Below are 11,466 nucleotides of genomic sequence, written 5' to 3'. Positions count from 1 at the left end.
ATTCATCTTAGTACCACGTAAAATTTAACCATTTCGATAGCATTTATCTGGCCCCCATTGCAGCGTTTGCTGATTGACCGCAGTATGTTTGTGTACACAACTACTATAATCAAACCTCAAATGGTTTAGTAAATACAACAATTTTTTTTTTGATCTCGCTCTTCCATTATTGGTGAGACAAGTAAACGTTTGGTAAAAGAAATACAGGTGTTTAATCGAAGATGGATAGTTGATATTTGTGACATCCTGACGCTGAAACTACCTAAATAAAACATACACAAGTGAATGTATACGTTTACTAGTGTATACAATATATTAGATATTTATTATTTATATGTAAACATTGACTATATGTTTCTACCTAATAAAATATTGTAAATCATCATTTTTACCTATAATATGATTAGACATCTTTATAAAGGTAAACATACTGTGTATACATACATTACCTACATCATTTTGTATACCAACTAGCTGTTACACGCCCGCTTCACTGGACAATTCAAAGTTTATTGATTATCGCCACAAATTATTCCCATTTGCCACCTTGAAAATAGTTTGGTACTCTCTCGCTTTATCTTTAACTTTGCGCTGACTATTTTCTTTCACATCACTGGAAGTCATTTCACTCTCAATAAAGAAACCATAGATTTTTTCTTTAGTGAACAAATAGCTTCCAGAGATCGCAATATGTTTATAATTGTATGTATGAATATTGCGACTACACCTTTCGGGCTTTCGTACCGAAATCATGATCAAACAGACTCTAAAGCACACTAATAAATTGTCTTTAAGCTTTAATTTGGCCTTAACCTTCAGTGTTAGAGCTTTCTTCCTCGAAAATTAAGGTAATATTGAGGGGTAAACAAAGTAACAAAGACTGACCTGACACTTCGTCACGAAACAAGAAAATTCATTATAAGAATTTAGTTTTGTTGGGGCAAGTGTTACAGAAGTCATACGATCACATACAAACGCACCAATGTAATGGTTTTATACGTAATGGATAAATTTTTAAAGTGTATTTATTCAATTTTACAAATAAAAAAATAATGTATTTATTTTAATAAATGTATTTATGTATACAGTGTGTACAATTAAGTTGGTCTTATATGGAAAACTTTTCTATTATTTGTTTTATGTAAAAAAGTTATTCTTGATAAAAAGCAAGGCCTTTGCCTTGGTCTAGTCGAAAAATGTAGATTTTACACAAGAATAAGATATCCAATATTATCCATCTACCATGACGAATCAGATTTAATTATTTTTAATAACTCCTTTAAATTAGAATTTTAATGTATGCTGAAAATTAGAATTTTAATGTATGCTGACGACATAGTGTTGATCTCAAACTCAATTGGGGGAATGCGAAATGCGTTAAAAGGAATGGAAAACTACTGCAATAAATGGGAATTAACTGTTAATGTGGAGAAAACAAAAATGCTTATCGTGAGTAATGGATGCAAAAAGCATAAAAATGAAAAATGGAGCATGGGTGGAAAAGAGATTGAATGCGTTAAAGACTTCAAATACCTGGGAGTTTACATTACTCATAATGGTAGCTGGAAAATGCACCAAGAGAATATGATTCGAAAGGCGAAAGGTGTTTGGGCGAACATTCGACTAAGCCTATGTAAGCATCCAAATTTTCCTGTTGAAGTTATTAAAAAAATGATCAAAGCTTTAGTTATGCCAATCTTGACATATGGTGCACAAATATGGGGAATGGAAAAAATAGATAAAAATGTAAAGTCTTTTGTGTGCAGTATGTGGAAAGACGTATTGGGTGTGGCTAAAGCAGCTTCGAGCGATGCAGCACTGATAGAGTTAGGAGAAGTTCCCATAGACGCGTATATAGTGCAGCACTGTTTGACATACTTTTGCAGAGTTAAGATGGGAGAAAATGAAAAAAAGCTTCAACAGGATTGTTTCGATCATGGATTTAAAGACAGAATCTTAGAAATTGTTCAAGAGTTCGGACTTGATATTAATGAATTAATAGATACTAATAAATCATATAATAGTAAAAAAAATTATATAAAAGAACTCTTACATGTGTGGCACAGAAAAAACATGTTTGAAAATATAAAAGATATGCCGTCTTTGGACATTTTCAATAAAATTGGCCACTTTGTATACGGGGCACCTTACCTAGCAGTAGCGCAGAAGAGCACGAGGAGAGTTCTGGCTAACTTCCGATTGGGACGATACATGTGGGAAAACAAAAATAAATTAAATAATCAAAGAATATGTCCACTATGTGGTGGAGGTGAATCTGGCTACCATCTAATCTTTGACTGTCCAGGAGTCAATGAGGGTAAAAGACTTGATTTGATGAGAGGTGGGTTATCGTGCTTAGAAAGTGTTTTGAATGTTAGAGATGAAGAAACTGTCTTGAAAGTGGGCAACTTTTTGAAAGAAATACTGAACAACAGAGCAGCAAGATTAACGGGGAAAATAATTTATGATTAATAAAACGGGGAAATAACTTGACACTCTTTCCCCAACGTTTCATTTCATTTAGTTTAATATAAATCCGAAATCCATTGTTTAGATATTTATAGTAGTGTTTATTAATTAATTGGTTCAAGAATTTGAAGTTTTCTTTTTTGTGATGTAAATATACTTTTTTATTGTTTTACCAGAGCTTATGTACTTATGTATGGATTGATTAGCCCAATAGGGCATATCAAATAAATAAATTAAAAAAAAAATAACTCCTACTCTTCTCTGTATTATCGTTGATAATTTATGTCTACAGATCGATATTTAATCTGGGATGTACTGACAAATTCTATGTCATATGAATTTGTCTACATCTACCAATATGTGAAAAAATAATAAAATATGTTTTGTGATGAAAGATGAATAATAATATTCGATATTTAACTGTAGTTTTCAATTAGAATCAACTTTTCCCAATAAATAATACTCTCAATATTGTAAAAAATAGATACTTAACTTTTGGGCAATATTTACAATTTTCAACACATGCAAAAAACACAAAAAATTGATATCTGGTTATTTCTTATTGCGTTCTAATCTTTGCAGGGCTCTAATAAATAACTTTTTTCATAAAAAAAAATAATAAAGTTTTTCATATGATGCCGAGATAATTGACATACTGTATATATCATATTGGTTGAAAAACTTCGATACAGTTGTATACATGTCAGAAACAAGGTTAAAGAATATGGTGGAAGCGCAAATAAGAACATGTAACATAGTAAGAATTGATATACTCTTTATTTAATTGCGTTTCCACCATTTATTTACTCTATTCATACAATATATTTTTATTTGTAAATTTTTATCAAACTTTGAAGAAATGATAAATTGACAATACTAACTCGCGGAAAGTTCATTTTTTAAATTTTTTCACTCACAATGAATATGAAAAAAAACTTGAGCCATAAACATCAACTAATAAAAAAAAAAACTAAATTAATTGAGACGAAAAGTACATAGCGAGTTATCATTTATGTTGACGCCAAATGAAATCCTGAAAAATGTTCACCTCTGGCCTGGCCTGGCTTGTAAGCTACGTCAAATATAAAACCTATTTTGTACAGAATTTTTAAAATTATGTTTATCTCCATAAAAAATGCATATTAAAAAAAGTGTTGAATTTAAATTTTGTATGCATTAACGATTTAGTGACAAAATTTCAAAATGAATGCACATAATTGAAATGAAAAATAAACATGCTTGCAGCAGTATTCACGTGTTTTTTGTTATTGGATGATAATTAAAAAAATTTCCACCATTCTTAACATAATACAATATTTTCTCTAGTGCCAATGAATGAAATCATTCATCACGTTAATATAGTTTTATTCCATTTATGAAATAATGTCAAATTAATAGTTTCTTAGTTTTGAGTTTGCCATTTCATAAAGAACAGACTCGCGCCAGAGCAACACTTGTGAATTGTTGAGATTTTTATTGGAATTTTGTTCCATATCGCACGTTATTGTTCTGAATGGTTTTCGGGTTGGAAGGTAAAATCAAGAAAAGTGTGACGTAATAATCGACACCAAAACTCGATCATTTCCAATTGGGTCACCTAGGAAACTAAAACTTTTTCGATCGTTTCATTTAAAAAAATGAGTTGTGAAAATATCAGAACACATTGAGATGACGAAATCTGAATAATGTTTTTTTAAACTAATTTTACAATTAATTCATAAAGTAAAAAGTAAAAACTAAAAAAACTTTATTTCTTTAAAGAATAAAACAAGTATTAGTTATCTAAAATGACTATTTTAAATTTTCATAAAATTATCGTGTAAATAAAAAAGTAAGCGCTGCATTGATAATGTACGAAGGTACCAAAGGTACATAGTTCCTACCGGATACCCACGACACCTAAGCTTTTTTAAATGTAATTTTTTAAAATTTTAACCATTGTGCCTGTTAGTTGAATTCCTAGTTAGTTGAAAATGCTTTCCTTCGTTATGCAGTAATTTTAAATTTTGTCCGGTTCTTGAATGAGGATGTAAGATTATCGATCGCTTTCGTACAAGCTTTACGTTTAATTTACTTGTAAATGAAATGACAAAACGTTACAATCAAGCTCATATTATCATCGTTCTATTATCAACACAATATGGTTAATAAAATTCAGTGAACTGTATGTTATTTTAGTAAAGTAGATATCCGGTAATCAACTGTGCTGTATATACATGTATGTATGTAGGTCCTTAACATTGTACATGTATTTGTTTAATGTTTACTTTTATAGAGGGTTGTTAAATTTTAACGTCCAAATTATGTTTCCACAAACCTTTGCTGCGCAAAACATACTCTAATGCTAGGTAAAGAGAATTGAAAAATATACTCGAAACAGGAGAACCCGTTGATATTGAATTCCTGCCAAGCGCTTTAGTCAATACGACCATATGAGGTCTAGCCACTGAGTATTTTTTGACCTCATTGATTATTTCCCTTTGTTTATTTGCCAAAATTAACTTATTTATTTATTGTCTTTGTTTTGCTTACTAACCTTACTGTACATATCTATAGACCAAATACATGCTTTATATTCAAATAAGGTGTTATTTTGAGCCTTATACCACGCAGCTATATACAATATATTGTGTGCAAGTGCTGCTTATAAATTTGATAATATAGATATCTCTCTTCAACCATAAATACTCTAACTATAGTCGTCTCTGTTCATAAAATGATGAATCTTCAATGAACTACTATTTAATCTATAATTAAATTAAAATTTTGTTTTTAAATCATAGACAATCTTATATTTTTATGATATTATTATAAACTACAAGATTGTCTAAAAATTCTAGATATTTTTTTTATCACACTCTCTAGATTTTTTGATATAGAAATATCCACTTTTAAAGTATGATCTATATGATTCTTCATTTTTTCAACCAACCTTGAACAATAAAATAATAATAAAAAGCCCGATGACCTGGTAATTTTTTATGATTTTTGTAAACTTTGGTATTCAAAAAATGTATTTATAAAATTTTATTGGAATCCCAAGTATTATTCAATCCTTGCATCTCTCCTTATTGATGTGCAACATTTTACTTATTCGCTCCGTGCGTGAGTTTCGTTTCCATGGTAACGAAACACTATTTTTTTTTTCTTCTAAATATGATACTGCGTGTTTAACTACTATGGTCATATACGCAATACACTACTTTAATTATAGAATTGTATGGATGCATATATAATTGTATGGATTGAATTTAAGACTTACATTGAAAATTTAATATTATTGTCTCACAAATTTAAATAAATAATTATGATAATTTATATTTGAAAAATAATATTTGTTCAATTTGATTTCTTATTTCACAATTTTTAATGCATTAAGTTTAATTAATTAGTGTTTTACAATAATTTTAATTTGACATTTCTATAACATTAACATGTAAAGAACTGCAAATTAGTAATTACAGCCCCCTTTAACGCCTAAATTTTTCACTGGAAGCGCTGGCATCAATTTTATTGTCCCTACCATGACTACGCACACAACGAATAGGATACAAGGCATCTATTGTTCGAAACTGGCAATGATTTGACGGATACAGCAAACTATAAATTTATTTTAAAGGTTATTATTGTGAATCATTAATATTAAAAAATTATATTCATATATAGCGAAGTGAGTTAATTTCAATCGTTTTTAGTAATATTTTATTGATATTTCACAAACTCTTCGTAATAGTGTTATGATAGTAAGATATATTCTCATATTATTCTAAGGTAACAAGAATAACATTCAATGTATTGTTATTGTGTTTATTTAAATATTAACACTGAGATTGTGTTTACCAACGAATAAACAACGACTACAACAATCTGGATACTCTGTAATATAAGATATAAGGTATATGATAATGCATTACTGGGAAGGAAATGTAACAGGTGTTACAAGGTAAATTACAGTCCGAATATTATATTTTAGATATCTAGAAAACTTTAAAACAAAATGAAATAAAGTAAAATATTTTTAAAATCAATAAAAATGACTTCAATAGTAAGCTAATTTTATGCCCTTCATATTTGAATATCGGTCATGTGGCCGCTTTAACCCAAAGAAAATAATTCAATGGAGCTCGTATAGTATGATTTTGAAGATCAAATAACGGGTTCATTAATATACATAGGAAACATAAATAGGAAACAAGTGCAAACAAACAATTGACTGAGTTAATTGTTGAAATACCATGCATAAATAGTGTTGATCACATTGCACATACATATACAATTTATATAATACATACTATACAATTTACGCCTAATTTTGCGCCCTCACGGGTAAACAGTGATGTTTACGATAAAATGTTTCAAGCAAAAGTTGTTTATTTTTTTATAAGGAACATTTTTTTTAATTAAGCTTTTGTTCTATCTCTAACGGTTTACAAGATGGGTCCTACTGATCCATAGGTCAAGACCCAATTGACCTATGTTGCTCATTTACGAACTCGACCTCACTTTTTACGTCCTGAGTATGCTGTAAAAATTTCAGCTTGATATCTTTTTTCGTTATTGAGTTATCGTGCTCACAAACGGACGGACGGGCAACCGGAAATGGACTAATTAGGTGATTTTATGAACACCTATACCAAAATTTTGTTGGTAGCATCAATATTTTAAAGCGTTACAAACTTGGGACTAAACTTAGTATACCTTGCATATTACATGTATGCATGGTATAATAAATAGTATGTTTATAAATATTATTTTTGTTATACCCGCGTTATTAATTTCAATTTCAAAATTAGGAAATTGTAATTATTCATACTATAATTACTGCAAAAATTAATAAAAACACAGTTTTTCCAAAGAAAATTTCTTACGAATAGTAGTTTGATTTAATAAATTTCTTGGCACATTCTGTGCATACCAGTAAATTTGTACTTGCTATAGAAATTGTTTAAGTTCTCAATATATTTACTTAAATATAAGTAGTGTATAAACGTATTGTGTGTTTACTGTCAGTAACGATAATAAATATATATCAAGTGTTATAATGTATGACAATGAATTTGATATAGTTTTGGTGTATTAGTTTGATTTGAATCTATAGGGGTTGAAAATTAATGGACATGATACAATAATTATATAATTTTATAACCAACCATATACACGGTGTTAAAAAAGTATCATTGGCTATAAACAATTCGAAATTTTACATATTTTTATGGTACCAACTTCGAAGTATCTTCGCTACCAACTTGATCGCTATCAATTTAATGATCAAATAAAATTTTCCAAAATATTAAAATTGCAGGCGTTATACATAAATGAATTTAGCTGAATCTTGATTACAACAGTTCGTGAATTCTTCAAGTCTCCAATTCTTTGTTACTGACTTTCTGTCAAAAATACGACACACTTTGTGAGGATCATTTATTTCCGGAAATTTTACGTTTCTTAAATTAATTACCTGTAATTTTGTTCATATTTAGTATATATTTTGGAGATATTTTGAGGTACTTGAATTTTAGGTCATATTTAATCACAGCTTACATTAAATTGCTTATCATTATTACCTAGTAAGTTCAGCTCGATATCACCTGTATGCTTACGTGTATAATTCATAGTGATCTCGAATGCTTACTTGAGAGAAACTTTTCACATTTAATTAATAACTAGGAAAACAAGAAATTAACAACTGGTAACTTAAAATTAAGGTTGAAATTAACTCCTGTTTTCAGATCATAAGAATGTATCGTATTCTAACAATTATTACAAAGGCCGATATTTTAAATCCCGCTTTTTTTTCTTCTCAAAAACTCTCCCTGTGGCATGCTTTTTGAACACAGTGTACTACATATACAGTTAGTTATGTCTAATTGATTATTATAATTATTACCCATCATGTGATAACTGTAGGCAGTCCATCCCTATATAATTGCTATTAGCCATATATATATTTATCAAAGTATTAATTTATATGGCAATTATCTTTTTCCTTCCTTTTCCAATTCATTCAATAAACCTATTTTGATACTTTATTTCTTTCAATTGCTTTTAGATTCGTTTTCAAGTGTTGGACAAATAATGAAATAATTTAAGTGGCTTGATTGCTTTTATTTAAAATTTTGTCAATTATCTGAAAAAGTTCTCCAGGACAACGTTGTTACAATATTTTTTTTCTTGCAGCCCAATTGAAGAAGTAAATAAAGACATAAAAAACTTTTAATAAAAAATACTTTTTTAGGGACAAGCTTTTATTTCTACTAAAAATTAGAAAATAATTTTATCTATAAGTCACTCATACACGACTATTTGTAAAAGCTTGAGGCGGTTAATTTAAAATATAAAAAATGAATCGGAACGCTAATCTACTCCACATGCCTAGTTACTTTTCGATTCATCCTTGATATAAGTGCCTCAAGCTTTAACAAACAGTCGTGTATGAGTGACTTATAGATAAAATTATTTTCTACTTTTTGATACAGTAAAAGCTTGTCCCTTAAAAAGTATTTTTTATTAAAATTTTTAATTTAACACTAAAAAAATGTATTTATGTAAAATATGGTGGAAGTGATGGGAAAATCAGACTGGCGCAACGTTAACATGCATTGTTATCCAAACTAAATGTGCATGCAAAATTTCAGCTCAATCGGTTGAAGATATCTACTTCAAAATTGAGTTCAAAGAATCCACCGTAACATACATACATACATTGCAAGTTAAATAAAAGCTTTTAAAAACAAAGGCATATCAATAAATGTAAATAAATTCCAATAAAAGATTAATTTTGGTATCTTATTATGGACCTAATTATAACAAAATTATTTAAATCAGATCTAATTATAACAAATACAAAGCAAATAAAAGCATATACAAAAATATAGTTCAAAGAACGCTTTATTGCACTAAAACGTTGATAATAATTTTAATTGTAATGTAAAATTCAAAGCCTGAGGTGCTCTCTACTTTCGTTTTTTAAATTAGCTGATTGGAGAAATAGTAAGCATCCTACACTTTGAAGCAATAAACCGTTTTTTAAACTATACTTTTCTCTGTTGTTTTTTTGCTTCATTAAGTGTTTGTGTTTTTATGCATTTTTCCTAATGCGAATTTTAATTCGAATAACTTATGGTAAAACTATGAAGCTACATATTGTTTTCAAAGTATAACGTCCAATTTTTGCAAACCAACGATAAATTTCACAGATTATTAACTTAAAAATATTTGATCTAATAAAAAATTGAAACAAATTTTATCCAGAAAAATTTTATATTAAATTCGAAATGAAACACTAAACCCTACATATTATATGTGGTATACGTATCGATATGATCTGTCTTCGAATACATATATATACATTTCTAAGTCTTGAACATGTTCATTTTCTATGCAGATATTATTCTGTATGAATGTAGGTAGGTATATATTTTTTATTATTTTTGTTGTTATTTGATATATACAGAACATATAGAAATATGTTAAAATATTATAAATCATGAAGTTATCCATGAGCTTCTAGTTGTTTTTCTTTACTTGTTTTGTTTTAAAAATTTTCCTTCGAAGTCAATGCATACCGAGCGTAACAGAAAACTGAAGAAAAAAATACAATTACTAAAGTCTTATTTCCCCCTCATTTAATATTTCTAACACTTTTTTTAAACAGTAATAAGTAACCATCCACAAAAACAACATCCGTGACACCGACTCTGTAATTGTATGTTCATTCCAATTTTTTTTTTAATCTCTGAGGGAATTCGCTTAGCTAACACAGCTCCTGCGCTACGAATTCTTTTTAATACTGAAAAGTCCTTTATATAATTTTTTATTGTATTAAAAAGAAGAAAATATTTGTTTCTATGAGTCACCCATCATACTATTTGTTAAAGCCGGAAATGCTCATTTTAAAATATCTAGAATTTTACAAACACAGCAGGAAACTTTCTAGCTTAAGATCGTAATATACTATTTCATAGTAATAACCAACGTAATATACTTGTTTCTTTCGTGCTCCATCCTTTTTGTTACACTCTGTATATGTGCTATATGGTATGATTTTTCTACTATAACTTTCAATAAATCATCATAGACTTGACGCCGTATATTCCTATATACATATCTACTGCACTACTATAGTATTCAATTCAACCATAAACCATGATATTAAATTTAAGGATATATAAAGTTTTCAACCACATATTTATATATTTTAGGAGGAAGAAAAAACCTAAAGCGTAAAAAAAACGAGCATGTCTTAGAAAAACTTGTCAACACATCTTATTTAAATTTAAATTTTTTAAATCATTTATCAAAATATACTTGTTAAAAGGTTTTTTTTTATTTGAAACCTGGAAAAGTTATAGCTTCACTATGAGACGTCTATGCTGTGGAGGAACTTGAAATGTGGAAACCATAAATGGGTAAATTTAGGTTTGATTGGCTTTCCTGGAGTGAGACGACACCTTCAAAATGTTAAGTGGGTTGGCCTATCTCCGCCTACTGCTTCCTGAACCATTGAGAGCTGTATAAAAACAACAAGAGTCGCCAACGAACTTCGACGAAAACGAGAATTAGTTCATCTCCTAATGACAAGACCTGGGTAAAAAACAGTGAAGAGTAGAAATCCTAAAACGGTTTGCTTTCGTTCTCTTAAAGTCAGATAATTTAAGAGATTGCTCGATTATTGACATAAATAAATGACTTTAAAAGTACGCATGTTTAACATTGGTTTTCTGGTAAAACGGTAGATAAGCGATATGTTTTCATAGATTTCTCCAAAAGTCTTAAAATGATAAAAAAGTCGGGGAAACTAAAAGTAAAAACTTTAATAAATTATTGAAAACATAAAAAAATTCGTTGTGTCCGACTTATTAAGGATTTATGAGCACGATAGTGGGGGTACAAAATTAAAACAATATACATTTTGAAAACCAAGGCAGATACCGATAAATTTTATGCATATTTTTCGTCTACATTCATGAATTTATAACAAAATTCATAATAATTCAA

The sequence above is a fragment of the Chrysoperla carnea genome, chromosome 1, assembly GCF_905475395.1.
Source record: "Chrysoperla carnea chromosome 1, inChrCarn1.1, whole genome shotgun sequence".
Lineage (NCBI taxonomy): Eukaryota > Metazoa > Arthropoda > Insecta > Neuroptera > Chrysopidae > Chrysoperla > Chrysoperla carnea.
The sequence above is the reverse complement of the archived record's forward strand: the minus strand, read 5'-3'. Positions refer to the sequence as shown.